The 17,746-nt window shown below is 39.5% G+C and overlaps 1 protein-coding gene across 3 annotated transcripts in view; it reads right to left on the bottom strand.

Annotated features, from left to right (window-relative positions):
* Positions 1-17,746, bottom strand: part of PRRG1 (proline rich and Gla domain 1) — a 255,606-nt gene that overhangs the window by 88,964 nt on the left and 148,896 nt on the right. Inside the window, exon 1 of one of the 3 annotated variants that reach the window (XM_079910185.1) lies at positions 11,250-11,300. The exons of the other annotated variants lie outside the window; for them this stretch is intronic. The gene's annotated coding sequence lies outside the window, so the exon portion shown is untranslated. Of the gene's footprint in view, positions 1-11,249; positions 11,301-17,746 lie in introns of those variants that run through there. 3 annotated transcript variants of the gene reach the window in all.

Raw genomic sequence — 17,746 nt, 5'->3', positions numbered from 1 at the left:
TCTTTGATAAAGGAGGCAAGAATATACAGTGGAGAAAAGACAGCCTCTTCAATAAGTGGTGCTGGGAAAACTGGACAGGTACATGTAAAAGTATGAGATTAGAACACTCCCTAACATCATACACAAAAATAAGTTCAAAATGGATTAAAAACCTAAATGTAAGGCCAGAAACTATCAAACTCTTAGAGGAAAACATAGGCAGAACACTCTATGACATACATCACAGCAAGATCCTTTTGGACCCACCTCCTAGAGAAATGGAAATAAAAACAAAAATAAACAAATGGGACCTAATGAAACTTAAAAGCTTCTGCACAGCAAAGGAAACCATAAACAATACCAAAAGACAACCCTCAGAATGGGAGAAAATATTTGCAAATGAAGCAACTGACAAAGGATTAATCTCCAAAATTTACAAGCAGCTCATGCAGCTCAATAACAAACAAAAAAACCAATCTAAAAATGGGCAGAAGACCTAAACAGACATTTCTCCAAAGAAGATATACAGATTGCCAGCAAACACATGAAAGAATGCTCAACATCATTAATCATTAGAGAAATGCAAATCAAAACTACAATGAGGGCTTGCCTGGTGGCACAGTGGTTGAGAGTCCGCCTGCCAATGCAGGGGACACGGGTTACTGCCCCGGTCCGGGAAGATCCCACATGCCGCAGAGCGGCTGGGCCCGTGAGCCATGGCCGCTGAGCCTGTGCGTCCGGAGCCTGTGCTCCACAACGGGAGAGGCCACAGCAGTGAGAGGCCCGTGTACCGAGAAAACCAAACCAAACCAAACCAAACAAAACAAAAAAACTACAATGAGATATCATCTCACACCAGTCAGAATGGCCATCATCAAAAAATCTAGAAACAATAAATGCTGGAGAGGGTGTGGAGAAAAGGGAACCCTCTTGCACTGTTGGTGGGAATGTAAATTGGTACAGCCACTATGGAGAACAGTATGGAGGTTCCTTAAAAAACTACAAATAGAACTACCATACGACCCAGAAATCCCACTACTGGGCATATACCCTGAGAAAACCATAATTCAAAAAGTGTCATGTACCACAGTGTTCACTGCAGCTCTATTTACAATAGCCAGGGCATGGAAGCAACCTAAGTGTCCATCAACAGATGAATGGATAAAGAAGATGTGGCACATGTATACAATGGATTATTACTCAGCCATAAAAGAAACAAAATTGAGTTATTTGTAGTGAGGTGGAGGGACCTAGAGTCTGTCATACAGAGTGAAGTAAGTCAGAAAGAGAAAAACAAATACCGTATGCTAACACATATATATGGAATCTAAGAAGAAAAAAAAAAGGTCATGAAGAACCTAGGGGTAAGACGGGAATAAAGACACAAACCTACTAGAGAATGGACTTGAGGATATGGGGAGGGGGAAGGGTAAGCTGTGACAAAGTGAGAGTAGCATGGACATATACACACTACCAAACGTAAAATAGATAGCTAGTGGGAAGCAGCCGCATAGCACAGGGAGATCAGCTGGGTGCTTTGTGACCACCTAGAGGGGTGGGATAGGAAGGGTGGGAGGGAGGGAGACACAAGAGGGAAGAGATATGGGAACATATGTGTATGTATAACTGATTCACTTTGTTATAATGCAGAAACTAACACACCATTGTAAAGCAATTATACTCCAATAAAGATGTTAAAAAAAAAGACAAATAAAAGAAACTCTGTTACATTCATACAATAAAAATTTATGCAGCCATTAAGAACTGATTCTATTTTTTGCTGTCATAAATAATGCAGCAGTGTATATTTTAAAATATAAACTGTTATTCTCACTTCTGATTACTGCCTTGGGACAGATAAATGGGAGAAACTGGATTTAGATTATCTAGAGATAGAGCTATCTTATCCTTTGTGGCAAACCAGCATATATTACTAGGAAAATCAGAGGCAGTTATCGACTCTTCACACATGTGTAAATTAATTTAATCAGCTTGCTTCTTAATACCTAGCTGAAATAGACTACAAAAATTGGAGTTTTCCCATGCTAAAACAGAGATGATATGGCAATGAAAGAGTTGGATCATATAGGGTGGGTATGGGAGAATTGATCTTTTTTTTTTTTTTTTTTGAGGTACGCGGGCCTCTTACTGTTGTGGCCTCTCCCGTTGCGGAGCACAGCCTCCGGACGCGCAGGCTCAGCGGCCATGGCTCACGGGCCCAGCCGCTCTGCAGCATGTGGAATCTTCCCAGACCGGGGCACGACCCCGTGTCCCCTGCATCGGCAGGTGGACTCTCAACCACTGAGCCACCAGGGAAGCCCGGGAGAATTGATCTTGATCAAGGAATGTGCACTGTGCTACTCCTTTGTTCTTGTTACTTAGTGAATTGTGAGAAATATCTGGAACTGGGTTTCCTCTTCTATATAAGGCTTCCTGGTGAAATGAACTGAGACTTGAGAAGCTTGACAGGAAAGGGCAGATATAACTTGTGCATACCTTGAGGTATTCACTGCAGGGGTTATTGTAGGCATATGATCATTTGTTGCTTTACCTCTCATGCTATCTTATCTAAAAGTTCAATTGTTATATACTTCAGTAGATCACCTACGTTGGCATCCTACATCACCACCAAGTCATAATAAATAACAGACACCATTTCAACACATTAAACTTAACATTTCAGTATCAAATTAATTTTATTTACTCATACCCTACCTAGTTCTGGAAAGAATTAAAGATGATCTATATAAAATCAGATAATAAAAGAAGATAAAATAAAATTAAAAAACAAAAAGCATTTGAGGAAAATGTGACAAAGGGAAAAATCAAGAATAGAAGAGTTTCAGGATAATATAGCCTCAAGAGAGAGAACTAAGATTTGCATACAAAAAACTTGCTGAAAGGTTCTGTGTCTTTGTTAAAGAAAGAGATAAACCTCTTAGTAGCTAATGCCAAGAGAAAAACACTATTAGTTACATAAGCCATGGCATTCCTACCATAAAAACAAACCAATTGCCTAGAAGGCTTATCACTTATGATTTTGAGATTAGAGAGAAAAATTATCCCAAGTGTCATACTGTAATGAACAATATCTTCAACATCCATATGGTAAATACTATAAGGTTTTGTTTTGTTTTGTCTTGAACTTTTTGGCTGCACCACATGGCATGTGGTATCTTAGTTTCCCGACCAGAGATTGAACCGGTGCCCCCTTGCAACAGAAGCACAGAGTCTCAAGTGCTGGAGCGCCAGGGAAGTCCCTAGTACAAGGCACTTTACAACACAATTTCAATAGTTTCTTTGTTATAAGTAGGCCAATGGCAAGATAGCACAGAAGCAGTGTACTCTACATTTGTATAATATATTTAGAAATGGACCCACTCAAATGGCTTCCTAAAACTTCCTAGATACAATCAAAAACACACCAGGCCCAGAGGAATGCCCATGCCAAAGGAAACTCACTGCACCTGGCTGATTCTGACAAATATCCTGATGGCCACTCTATAAACAAATCCTAAATGATCTGACTCACTCTGCTGGCCCTTAGCCAAAAAAGAGTGGCAGCCCTGGAAAAAATGCCGATAAGCAAACCCAAGGGCCAAGAGAATTCAGAATATCATTCTACACTAAATAATTAAGGATGAGGGACTATAGTTCATCTGGGGGTAGCCTTGGGTCCCTCAGAACTACTACACCTTGGAAATACATTGTGAATGCCTGTCAAGTGAGTTTACCAAATCAGTACAGCCCTGGGACCAACTGGCCAAAACAAAAGAGGATGTTTGTTACAATATAATCATGGCTGAAAAGCAACCCCCAAATCTATACTGGAGTCCAACTGTCTGGGGACAACGCACTAAGTATTCTGGTATTGGGTGGGGGAACATTTTTCTGGACTATTGTCATGTCAGTACTCAATTTTCAGGTGGCTGCAAATTTCTCTATAAATCCTTTATTTCCCTTAGTTACATACCTTTTCATCAGAGTTGAGGTTGAGGGAGCAGAGGGTACAGAGGGGGTTCTGTCTGAAGATTTTTTTTGCCCTTCCAACACTGCGTCAAGAAGAATCTTTATATCATTTTACTTGATCTGCACATTAGAAACCCTATGAATTCAGTAAGGTGAATAATATCATATTTGTCTTACAGATGAGGAAACCAAGGCTTGGTTTGGTTGTAACCAAACTCTGCAGAGTTGCTGCTTGGTAGACCCTGTAGCACATCCTAGATCTGCTTCTCACTCTAATGCTGTCCCCACTATAGTAGTGAACCAAGAATGGAAAATTTTCAGCTCTCAGCTTAATTCCATATGTCCTACAGTGGATTTTCGAATACTAAAACTGACATTTTTGCGACTTGCAATTAAAAGCAACAAACACAACTACATGCAAAGCTGCATCAGAGGTCTGAAGACAAGGGTGACATTCTAGGCTGAGTACTGGTCCCTGTTAATTGTTTTTCCACTCCAACAAGAATCCTACAAATCAAGTCAAGCCAGCTGTCTACAAATACTATATACTTTCCCACTTCCAAGCCTTTGTTCATACCGTTCCCCTTCATTTAAATATGATGTCCCTTCCTTTTGGCATATTTGAATCCAAAAGTCATTATTAATGACAGTATAATTTCCTGCCTCCTTAGAAATGCATCTCTATCAGCCCAGCAGGACATAATCTCTCTGTCCTCCGAATTTCTATAGCATTCAAATCTGTAGTACTCATTTGTCAAATATTACTCTCTCTTGTTTGTTCACCAATTTTCTGTGTATTATCTCCCCCAGATCACAAGCTGCTTGAGGGATGAAGCCATCACTTGGCCTTTCTGCACCCAGGTGACACAGAGAAAAAACACGCAATAACTGATGGCTAAGACACCAAGACCCCTGAACAGCCTAAACAAACCAGCTGCCGACTTCACTTTCTTTCATTATAAACTCAACCAATCTTTTAATTTTCCATTTTCCCCTTTACCTTTCTTTTTCTACTTTAACTGTTCATAACACAAAACCAAATTTTATGTTTTACCATTGCACTGACTACCGATTCTTGCATGACATGTATGGGAAATATTTTCTACTCAATGATATATACATAGGGCAGACAACTTGGAACACACATAAATTTTCATCACTACTTCATAATCCACTATATGAATAGTTATCATTTATGTAACCAGTGCTTTACTGGTGTTCATTTAGGATGGTTCTGTTTCTTTATTATAAATAATGTTGATATGTACCCACCTATATTTTTATGCACATCTTATTGTTTTCTGAGATTCCTAGGTTGATTGATACATATTGCTAACTTGCCCTCCAGAAAGTTTAAAGCAATTTCATTTTTACCACCAGTATACGAGAATGCTTGTTTACAGAAAGTGGCTGTCTCAGGTTGGCTTTAGGGAGGTTGACAGTGAAGGAAGGAGGGAGGAAGAAAGAGAACCAGATTAGGGAGGATTAGGCCTTTAAAAAAAGATTCGAAATAAATAAAATAGTAGACATAGAAGTTTTCATCATACTGGCTTCTCTACTTTTCAGTATGCCTAACCTTTTATAATTAAAAAAAAAAAAACTTTTAAAGACTATTTCTCACACTTGTCAACAATGAGTATGAGCATTTTGTTTTTCAAATTTGTGAATTCTATAGATGAAAAATGGTATCTCATTGCTTTAGTTTACAATTCCTTGATCACAATCAGGTTGAACAGATTATATATAATGTATATATGAGCTAGCTGTATTTCTTCTTTTATGAACCTATAGCTTTTGGTTAAAATTTTGTGCTCTCTGCTCTTTTGGGGCATTTATGCTCTGTTTTTAATTGCAAAAGCATGGATGAAGAACATTTTCTCTCAAAAATAAAACTTCTACCCAAAAGAACTACCTTCTAAGTAGGATCTTTACATGTGTGGCCCTTATTTGATCTCTTCCTCCTTATATATGTGGCCTTCGAAGGAAAAAAATTTGTCCACTACCAAAATGGATATAAATTTCCTAGAAGCAACTTAAAAACTGCTTCAGAAAACCTCCAGAAAACCTCCTGCCTTTCCTAGAACAACTAAAGGGAAGGACTGTGGAGGAAAGCTTGGTCTCTGAGGAAAGGGATTTGTCTAATAGATATGACTGTAGTGTTTCCCTGTTGCTGCCGTAAGTAAGGACAAGGGAATTTATGGCTGAAAAAAACATATATTTGGATAAAGAAAGAGACATTATAATTCACAACTATCTAGAGAACACAATAAGGAATGCAAATAAAGTCACGAATCACAGGAAGGAGTGCCCTAAGAAGGCAGTAGAGAATAGGAGTGGGGGCAGCAGCAGCAAGGAGTAGAGGGTCCTAAGGGTTCCCAGATGCCCTCAGCTTCATTCCAACCAGTTTAAAGAGGACACCCAGAAACTATGTGTTGATACAGAAATTAAATATACTCACACTACAAATAAGGGGACCCATTAAGTGCTGCATCCCCTCCCTCTGTCAAATGCAATTCATAAAAGGAAAAAGGAATTGAAGGACATCTAGAAATCACAGAACCCTAGGAAGCAGAGAGACTATTTATGGAGTCCATCACTTACAGGGAAATGGTTTCCATACTGCTGGGGCCAAGTTCCTAGAACCACATTCTCTTGTACTACTGCTTATTTCCATCTCTGACCATAACCTTCATCTTGAAAATGGCCAAAGTAAGTTTAATTTGAAACCAAGAGCCAGACCACACTTTTAAAATAGATGCAAAGAATCTGAAGAAATAGCAAAGAAACAGATTTTGTTCTTGAGATTTAAAATGGTAAGCGTACTACTAAAATATGCTCAATATGTGACATAATTGGTTGGACATGTGCCAGGACATTTTTGAGGGAGACCCCAATCATCAACAGGAAACTGTAGACTACCTACACAAATGCCATCCACAATGCCTTTGCCCCCCAGCCTTTCTGTAGGAGGAGGGCTGGAAAAGTTCTCAGACTCCCTTGTAACTAAGGGTGTACATGTGACCCAGTTCTAGCCAATGTGATGTAAGGGAAGAGTCTTGTTTTCAAGACGACATACCTCTGCAAACCCTTCTGCCATTTGCCCTCTTTCTTCCTGCATGGAATACGGATGTGAGGTGTGGAGTATAGCCATCGTACAATAATGCGAATGAGAACCACATGCTAAACTTAATGGGTTGGAAAAACAGAAAGGTATGTGTCCTTGAAGACATCCACCCTGAACTGCTTACCTCCAAACTAATTTTGTGAGATAACTACACTCTTATCTAAGCCTCTATTAATTGCATTTCTGCTAATTGCAGCCAAACTCATTCCTACTAATATACCAAGGGTAAACAAACAAACTGTAATTGAGCTCCTCACTGTGGTATAAAGAGGCAGATACACTTCAAAAATGAAATTAAAATGTCATAGATGCTATAAAGGAAGTAAAGGATACATTAAGGGAAGAATGGTCAGGTTAGTGGTAACCAGAAAAGATATGAAGTCTTCACAGACCAGGCAACACTTGAGAGTCCTGAAAAATGACTTGTTTGCCAGGGGCAGGAGGGAAAGTCTACACGTCAAGCAATCTAGGACACTGCAACACAATAGACTTCCCATTCTTCTAACAAAAATGTAACAGGGTCTACCACAGCCAAGCGTCGTGCCAGGAGTCTGATTACCAAAATAACATAAAACCTGCCTTCATGTTGCTTAGTCTAATTGACTTTTGTCAAGGCTATCTCAATAAAACAAGTAGTCACAACTTGGTGGCTGCATAACTGTATCACAGATATACTGCTGTGTTTGGCCTATAAGAAGTCTGGTTTTCCAAGTCTTCCAAACTAAAACCTACACTTTGTTCCTTATCACCGAGGAATCGCCTCCCTCCTAGAACAAAGGGAAAGACATCGTGTTGTCACTTGTTTTCATTAAAAATCTCGGTGCAATTATGAAGCTGGCAAATATCCCCAGGAGATCAAATCAGTCTATTTTGTAACTCACAGCTTCAAAGCCTCTGGAGACTATCAGGATACAAGTACTAAAGAAAATTACCTCACCATCTATTCACTTCCTTGGAAACTGCTTCTGAAATGTCTGCAACGTCTTGCTTTAGCTACCAAGGAACACCAATCTTAAGGAAGGTTCCTCCCACATACCAATTTATTGATAGCTACTAATTTGAGGAGAAAATTCTCTTTGGAAAAGCATTTCACCAAACTTCATAATAAGCATTATAGGATTCTAACACCTCATGCAGTTTATTCTAAAACAGATTTTCTTCCTGTCCTTCTTATCACACAGACACTGTGAAACACAAGGAAAGTCCCGTGAAAATACAGCCCCTTACCACCCGTTGAACTGAAGCATTCATCTACCTCAGAGATGGGTAGGACAAAGGGACATAAAATGATGTGGTCTGGTACAAAACCAATAGGAAGGTAACTGGATGCTCAGAAGAATCAAATATAAATTCATTAAATTATAAGCGAATCTTTCAGAATCATCTGGAAAAAAACTGAATCCTGCTGGCAACACGCATGAATATCCATAAAGACATTCTTTGGCCTTACTTTGTTATTCTGGTCTATAATTGTTTTCACATTTTGAGTGCTCACTCATGCAATTCAGGCCTCAAAGCAGCTTTGGGGCACTGGATTTCAACCCCAGAAAAGGGGTGCATACAGGGGGATCCATAGCTACAGGTCACTAGAGCCAACAGCAAGATAGCTACCACAGCCCCTTCAAAGTCCTAAGCCTTCTCAGGGTCCACCAATCTGCCTACAGCACTAAGTAAATGGAGACTTAGGGCAGAGAATTGAATGAGTTTCTGAGTTATGATGCTGAATACCTGGATTAATCTTAGGAAATAGCTCCATACTGCATCTCTTTTACAGTAACCACACTGACAAGTCAATGCCAAATCTCTCATTTTAGTGACAGGCCAACATGGCTGCTTTGATCTCATTCCCATTCAATAGTGAGTAGCACCTACAGTACAGCCTGTGATTTACCATAACGCTATCAAGACCCCACATAACCTCTTACATGTGAATTTACAAGAGGATAATGAGCCAAAAGTATTGTGAGTTGTATTTTGATGAATTTTATACTTTGTATGTGTGCAGACATACAGGCAGAACACTTTAACCCCATCATTAGAGAAACCTTAATTCTTTGCTCTTCTATCATTGTAAATTCCTTGATGATTTCTATAAGTCTCCTAATTACTGTATGCATTCTTAAGGTGTTCAAGTTAATAATCCCATTTACTCTGGCTGTCATATAAGGTAGAAACTACAAAACGAACTTTATTTAATTATCTAGCTCACTATTCCCTACAGCCCTTCAGCAAATGAGTTAGAAGAAATAACCATTACAGGGACTTCCTCCCAAACGCATTTATATAGCACTATATAACAAAGTATATCATGGACAAAGTAATCTTATTTAAAATGGCTTGAAACATATCAGCTGCATATCTACATGAGTACAAGAAGAAAAAATATACAAATATATTTCTTTAATTTTCTTATTTCTGAGATAATCAAAATGCTCACTCTTAGTTAATTTATTAATGGTGAGTAATTTATTATGGTGAAACAACATTTACTGAATACCTACTACAAGCATTGTACTAAGCAGAGTAGAATCTAGCATTTGACTTAAAACAGCTCTAAATAGGTTTTTTAAAAATCTCCAGGCTTGGTGAAAAGTTATTCTATTTTCAATACAACTTAGTGAGGTGGGATCATATAGGTTGCTCATAGCCCTTAAAGGATTCTGCTTATCTCTAAAATGTCTCTGCCCCCTACTCCCTTTTGTATGGAAAACAAGAGGCTAGGACATCACAGGATTCTGTCTTACCAACATTCCCTAAAGGAGCACATGGTCTTGGATTCTAAGAGGTTATTCAGTAAATTGGTTTTCTGCCCTCATGGAAGTATTCCTCAAAACTTTCCATTTCTGGATATGATAAACTCAGAACCTATAGGACTCTCTCCGTCCCCCGCACATATACACACAAAAAACAACCACAAAACCTAGGTATCATAGAAAGAAATGAACTTAAGGTACTGGACAGTGAGCAAAAGCATACAGACTCTCACAGGGAACTCACAACTGCTGGGAGGAATAGAGACAGGGAACTATATCAATAAGTTTTACTCACCATGGCTTTTAGCCTGGGGCTAAGTGCAGCATTTGTGATGAACAGCAGCTAGTGGAGGACAGGGCACACATAGAAAAAACCCGACATAATCCTGGCGTAGGGAACCAGAAAAGGTGAGTTGGGAAAATGCTGAAGAAGTGAGGGAATCCCACAAGGAAGACAGCCAGAGGGAACCCCCAAGCTCTGTATTCAATTACATCTGTAATTGAATCCTAACTATGGTGGTATGGAATAAATGCAAAACAAAAGAACAAATTTTGAACTAAGACTATAACTGCCACCCAGAAGGTGCTGATGAGTGAAGAGAAGCAGACAGACACTGGCAGATTGTGCACTCAGTTGAAGGAGAGGAGATGATGTGCCTTTTAGTCTGGATTTAGGTGAAGCCCAAGTGCTCACAGCAGAAGTATAAGCATGTGTGAAAAACCCAGTCATTCAGACCTGAAAAACCAGATAAAAAGAATCCAGGAAATCATGAGCATTGAACAGAAAGACCCAAAGAGTAGATCCCTAATCCCTGATTACCCACATCTCTGACTAAACCCTGAACAACACTTGCACAGGCTAGACTATTAACAGCCCATCCAAAAACAGCAGATCTGAACAAAGACAAGAGCTACTACACAGGAGTTAGCTGTTCAAGCCCAGCCAAGAAAACTGGCTGCTAAGATAAAGAAATAGTACTTATTGGATAAAAATAACATAGTCCAGAATTTCCTCAATTTAACATTCATAACATCCAAGATATAATCCCAAAGTAGCCAGCATACAAAGAATCAAGAAAATATCGCACACGCACACACACAAAATATAACACATTATGAGGAGAAAAGAAAATCATTCTGGTCCAACTCCAAGATGAACCAGAACTAACAGACAAGGATGTTAAAGTGGCTATCCTCAATGAAATACAAGAAGACAATGTTTTCAATTCATAAAAACCTGACTTCTGACCTTGGTATAGAAGCACTTCGGAATTTATCACTCCCATTCTCACAACAAGAAAAAAGGTGAACAAACTGAAAGTCAACAACTCTTTCTAGATCCAGCAGAGCACTGAGCTCACAGGGCAAAACACTGCCCCCAAAACTGTAGAGACAGACAGGTGCATACAGAAAATCCAACTTACCAAAGCAGAGGCCCAGGAACAGAAAACTCCAGAACCAGTACCAGAGTAGAAAACCTAAACTGTAGTTGATTGCTAGAAGCTCAGTGTGGACAAGTTTGAGAGTTAAAAACTTCAGGGGGGCTTGATCTTAGGGGGACCCTCATACTTTTTTGAGTTGTACCACCAGGAGCCCTGCCAAGTTCTCACAGTGAAGATCAGAGAAAAATTCCCTCAGGCTTCCAGAAGTGGGAGGGGGAAAGTAGCCACTTTGTAATATGCCCAGAACATTCTCTATCTCTTTTTTTTTTTTTTTTTCTTTGCGGTACGTGGGCCTCCCACTGTCGTGGCCTCTCCCGCTGCGGAGCACAGGATCCGGACGCGCAGACTCAGCAGCCATGGCTCACGGGCCCAGCCGCTCCGCGGCATGCGGGATCCCCCCGGACCGGGGCACGAACCCGCGTCCCCCGCACCGGCAGGCGGACTCCTAACCACCGCGCCACCAGGGAAGCCCCCATTCTCTACCTCTTAACAAGGTCTGCCCTCAAGAGAAACTATTTAACAGAGCCTAATCAACCTTGGGGAAGTGAAATACTCAAATTGGCTCAAAATACCCAAATACCCAGTTGGTTCTAACTCCCTTTAGCCTTCCACATGGGGGAAGGAAATCACCCAATTCCAGCCCCCATCTAGCCTTCCTATTTCACCTAAGGGTGAAAAACAAATGCTGAGAAGCAGTCGTGAAGGTCACAGCCCAGGGGTACAGGCTCACTAAAAGACTGAGACCCAGTGTTAGGATTATAAAACACTTCCTCTCTCCCCACACCTTCCCACTACATCAGTAGAACTCTTGTATAATGACAGGGGAATAAAACTGAGCGAACAGCTCATCCCAGACCTTATTTAAGAACAAGTCCCTAGGAGAACCTGAAGACAATAGGGGAGTGAAAAACAAAGACACCAGCGGAAGGTTTATCCTCTGTCACCTACAGCTACAGTACATACTATACAGTCTAACTTCTAGCCAGATAAACATCAAACTTCACACTAAAGGCCTATTTACCTCAGCTCCTATTACTCAGTACATGATGTCCAGTTTTCAACAAAAAATTTCAAAGCATAATAAAACAAAACAATCTAGTTAGATGAGACAAAGAAAGCATGAGAACTAGACTCAATTATGGCAGAGATGTTGGAATGATCAATTGATGAAAACTTCAGCAGAGAAATTGGAAGTCTCAGCAGAGAAACAGAAACAATAAAAATGAAATTTTAGAACAACAAAAAAATATAATTTCTGGAAAAAAATCACTAGATTGACTAACATCCAAATGGATATGACAGAGGAATGAGTAAGTGAACTTAAAGACAAATCAACAGAAATTACAGAAGGTGAAGAATAGAGAGAAAAAATTAAACAAAATGAACAGAAGCTAAGAGACCTGTTAAATGATATTATACAGTCATAAATAAATGTAAATAGAATACCAGATGAAGAGGAGAGAGAAAAAATATTTGTAGAAATAATGGATAAAAATTTCCCAAAATTGATGAAAGAAATTCGCAGATACAAAATACATGAATCAAAGCAGGATAAACACAGAGAAACCCAGCCACGGTACATAATAAACCATTGTAAGGCAAAGATAAAGAGCAAACCTTGAAAGCAGCCAGAGAAAAATGACATATCACCAACAAGAGAACAATGATCTGATGAATGCTTAACTTCTCATCAGAAACCATGGAAGACAGAAAGACTGGAACATCTTTAAAGTCTTGGAGGGGGGGGGAAAGAAATGTTAACCCAGAATTCTGTATCCAGCAAACATATCCCTGAAGAGTGAAAACAAAATAAAGATACTTTCAGATAAAAGAAAACTAAAAGCATTTGTCACTGGCAGATCACTATAAGAAGTGCATTTGCTGGCAGCAGACTTGCACTGTAAGAAATGCTAGAAGTTATTTAGATGTAAGGCAAATGATACTAGATGGAATTGGGACACTCAAAAATGAATAAAGACCATCAGAAGTGATAAATGGAGGAATAAATACAGAGGACTATATTTTGCTTTTTTCCTCTGAATTTCTTTATAAATCAAATAACTGTCTAAAACTAAAATGGTAAGTGTCTTGTGGAGTATGTGTGTGTGTGTGTGTGTGTGTGTATGTGTGTGTTTACATGTAACAACTATAACAAAAAGGATAGAGGTGTGGACCTATAAGTTTGTGAGTTTTCGATGTTTTACTTGAAGTAGTACAGTATTAACTAATGTACTAAGTAGTACATTATTAACTAATTAAGTGGACTGTGAAAAGTTATTTTTGTATATTATAATCCCTAGGGCAGCCGCTATAAAAATAGTACGAAAAAGAATAGCTAAAATATCAAAAGACAAAATAAAAGAGAATTCTGAAAACATATTCAAATCCTCTACAAACAAGGCAGGATGAAGAGAGGAAGGAAAAACAGAGATGTGTAGAAGATAAAAAATATTAGGCCTAAGCCCAATCATGTCAATAATTACATTAAAGATCATTGAACTAAACACTCCAATTAAGAAGCAGAAATTGTCAGAAGGCAAAAATAAAACAAACTACACAAGTCTACACTGTTTACAAGACACTCATTTTAAATATAAATACACAGACAGGTTAAAAATGAGCAGATGAAAAACATACCTTGCAAAGAGTAATAAGCAAAAGGCTGGAATGGCCATTAACATCACAAGACAAATTTCAAAACCAAATGTATTACCAGAAATAAAGGAGAATGATAATAGAGTCAATAATGATAAAAGAGTCAATTCAACAGAAAGGGACCAACCCAAATGTGTATGCATCCCATAACAGAGTTTCAAAATACATGAAACAAGAATTGACAGAATTAAAGGGAGAAACAGACAATTCTCCAATCATAGTTGATGACTTTAACACTCCTGTCTCAGCAATGGATTGAACTAGAAAAAAAAAAGAACAATCAGCAAAGCCATAGAAGACATGCACAACATTATTAGCCACTTTGACCTAATATATATTTATAGACTGATATACCCCAAAATGGCAAAATACACATTCTTTTCAGATTTACATGGGATAGTTACCAGGAGAGATCATATTCTAGGTTATAAAACAAGCCTCAATAATTTTTTTCTTAAAAAAAACAAACCTGAAATCATATGGAGTATGTTCTCTGACCACAAAAGGATCAAATTAGAATACCATTTTAGGGCACACAGGACCACCCTCAAGTTTGTGATTCACCACGGAAGAGTCAACAGTAGGTTATATTCATGGCTAAGATTTATCACAGTCTAGGGTACAGAGTAAAAGCAGGAGGAAAAAGATATGCATTGGGTAGAATCCAGAGAGGTCACAGACCTTTTTATACATACTCTCTCTAGAAGCAAACTATAGGGATATATGCAAAATACCTCTAACCAGGGAAGAGCAGAAAGAGCAACTGAGTCTCAGCTTTCATGGCTTGTAAGAAAGGCTGGTCATACAGGCATATCCTGCTACTTGACCGCCATGGTAACTGAAACTCAGGACCCCAACAATGAAACTAGGTACACTTCATCAATCTGGATGTTTGTACAAAGCAGTTCTGACAAACAGGTACAGCACGGTCTATTGCTCCTGGTGTTCAAAACTAAATCAACCATTAACATAAAAATATGCGGAGGGCCACATTCCCAGGGGTTAACCAAGAGTCAATCATGGTTCCAGGTTCCCTCAGAGACATGAAGGAGTCAGCAACCAGACCCCCTGTGTTAACACTGTCCTCACAAATACCAATATGTAAACCAGGAAAACACTACATATTTGGAAAGTAAACAATAAAACTCTAAATAATCACTGGATCAAAACATAAATTACATATATGCTAACTTCTCTTATGAAAGGGATCTGATAAGTTGAAGGAGTATTACTGTATTAGAATAAAAATTATAGTAGTATGTAGTGAAATGTATGTGACTGCATTTGGATAAAAAGCTTTCAACAAAGGGAAACACACAAAAAATCAATTACAAGAGAAATTAGACAATATTTTGAACTAAATGGTAATGAAAATACAACATAAAATCTGTGGAATGCAGTTAAAGTTGTGCTTAGAAGGAAAGTTATAGCCTTAAATGTCTATATTAAAAAAGATCATAATGCAAAATCAACAAGTACTATATAGAAAAATTTTCAAAAATATATAAGTAGAAATTACCCTCCATGTTGTCTTCCATTTTTCCCAGATCTAATGGCAGAATAGAAATGTTTGTAGGTGCTTGTAGGGTGAAACATTTGGTTTCTTTGGAAACCAAAATATCACAAAATCTATGAGCAAGAGGGAACCACCTCCTGAGTAGGAATGTACCATTTAAAGTACACCCTAACCCTAACCCTGGTAGTCCAGTGGTAGAGAATCCACCTTCCAATGCAGGGGACGCGGGTTCAATCCCTCATCGGGGAACTAACGTCTCACATGCCACGGGGCAACTAAGGCCACGCGCCACAACTACTGAGCTCGCGCACCTCAACTAGAGCCCGCGTGCCTCAAACTACAGAGCCCACGCGCCCTGGAACCCGCATGCCACAACTACAGAGAGAGAACCTGCATGCCACAACTAGAGAAAAGCCTGCATGACGCAATGAAGAGCCTGCTCGCTGCAATGAAAACATCCTGCGTGCTGCAACAAAGATCCCACATGCCGCAACTAAGACCCGACGCAGCCAAAAAAATAAAAAAATAAAGTACACCATTCTGAGTAGGCCCAAACACTGTGATTATTCTCTGTTTCCTACCACACTTAGAGAGATGTAGAGGCTGGGGGCAGGGGGAGGGAGGGAGGCGGGAGGCAGGTGTTAGGGGTCAGCTTTAGAATTTGTGTGGTCCTTCCAGTTGTATAAAAAGACTTTCTGATGAACAGATTTTAATATTTTTGTTGGCCTGGCAATGTGAGAAAAGGGTAATTCCAATAGGGGCTTCACTCTGCCCAGAGACGAGTACAAAGGCTCAAAGGGTAACCCATGGTACATATAGGAGCCGAGTGTTTGGCCAGTGAGAGCCCCACTGCCCCACTGCGTCACACAGTCAAACATTCCCAAAGCAGCAACTCAGTGGCTCACAGGGCCACAAGTATTACTAGTACAGCTATTAGGTTGGCTTGCCACACTTCCACAGGTTAGTCTGGTAAGGAGACAATGAGCTCAAATGGATTCAGAAAATTTATTACTCAAACACACAGCAAAAGCAAAATCAGCACGGTGTCAGTGTACCAAGCCCTTAATCCCACATGCTGACATCAAACAGGAAGGGCCAGATGACAGATGTTCAAGCGATGTGTCATGCTGCTGTCAAGGAGCCACCTCTAAACTAAATCCAAGCAGTTTTACAGACTTACAGAGACACCTCAAGGGTACAAGGTACAAGGTGGAGACCCCTGCACTCAGCTGAACAAGGAGATGGAAGAGAAATGGACTTATGACAGTTTCCCACAAGGTACGTTAGGAGAAACCACCTAGTGACAGCTCCTCACCAAGCTGCTTATCTCCCCTTGCTCCGGGAGGAACCACAGGGCATTTCGCCAAGACTTGAGTCAGACTGTGGTGAAGCATTGCCCACGTGCCCTGAATGAAGACGTGCAAGGTGGGCAGGGTGCTGCACAGAGAAGCTTTTCCACAATATGTTGATTTTATGTGCTTTTACTACAGTGATATTCAATGCCAAGAATTCTGAAGCACTCACTAAGAAGTGATACTGAGCATTTCAGCTGGGCCCTGAATTAACTGAAAGAAAGTCATGGAGGAGGACAGTAAGTGTGAAGTTTTTAACAGAATATCTTCTGTCATCTACCCATACAGGCTAATGGAATTAACCACTCCAAATACCAACACCCTTGAAGCAGGGGGCCTATTTGTGGGAGATATGTGTAGTGCACAAAGAAGGAAGCTGTGTACCAGCTATATGACTTCCTTAACCACTCACTCTTGGTCCTACAGAAGGATACTCTCAGGGTCTTGTAATACTCTGTGGTGTGGAATTAATGCTGCTACTTCTGGTCAAAAAGAATAAGGTCAGATCAAAGGCTGTGGTTCTAAAACAACCAGTGCACTATAATCAGCAATATCTACCCCAGACAGTGTGAGAACCTTAGGCTATAAACAAACCCATCTCAGAGCTCTCTGAGACAGTCTGCCTTAGTCCTGGCTAGCTGTGGAACCTACAACAAAATGAGTTTGGGTTTTTTTTTTTTTTTGAGCCAATGAATTAGACAAGCTTTATGTTGATTAAAGACCAGACAAGATGCTAAGCGGTGAACCAAAATCAAAACAAACACTGATGCACAGTTTTGCTAAGAGAACTCTCTCTAGTAAGTTTAGAAAATGAGCACTACGGTTATATACCCTTAAAATAAACAGTGAACTTAATCATTATAGGTAGCTTAAAAATATTGATTGTGATCAGTGATCACACACTGCATGAAACAACTAACAAATTATTTAATATTCTCATTTTTTTAAGAAATGTA

Source organism: Stenella coeruleoalba, assembly GCF_951394435.1.
Source record: "Stenella coeruleoalba genome assembly, chromosome: X".
Taxonomy (NCBI): domain Eukaryota; kingdom Metazoa; phylum Chordata; class Mammalia; order Artiodactyla; family Delphinidae; genus Stenella; species Stenella coeruleoalba.
Note: the sequence above shows the minus strand (reverse complement) of the source record. Positions and strands in the feature narration are given on the sequence as shown.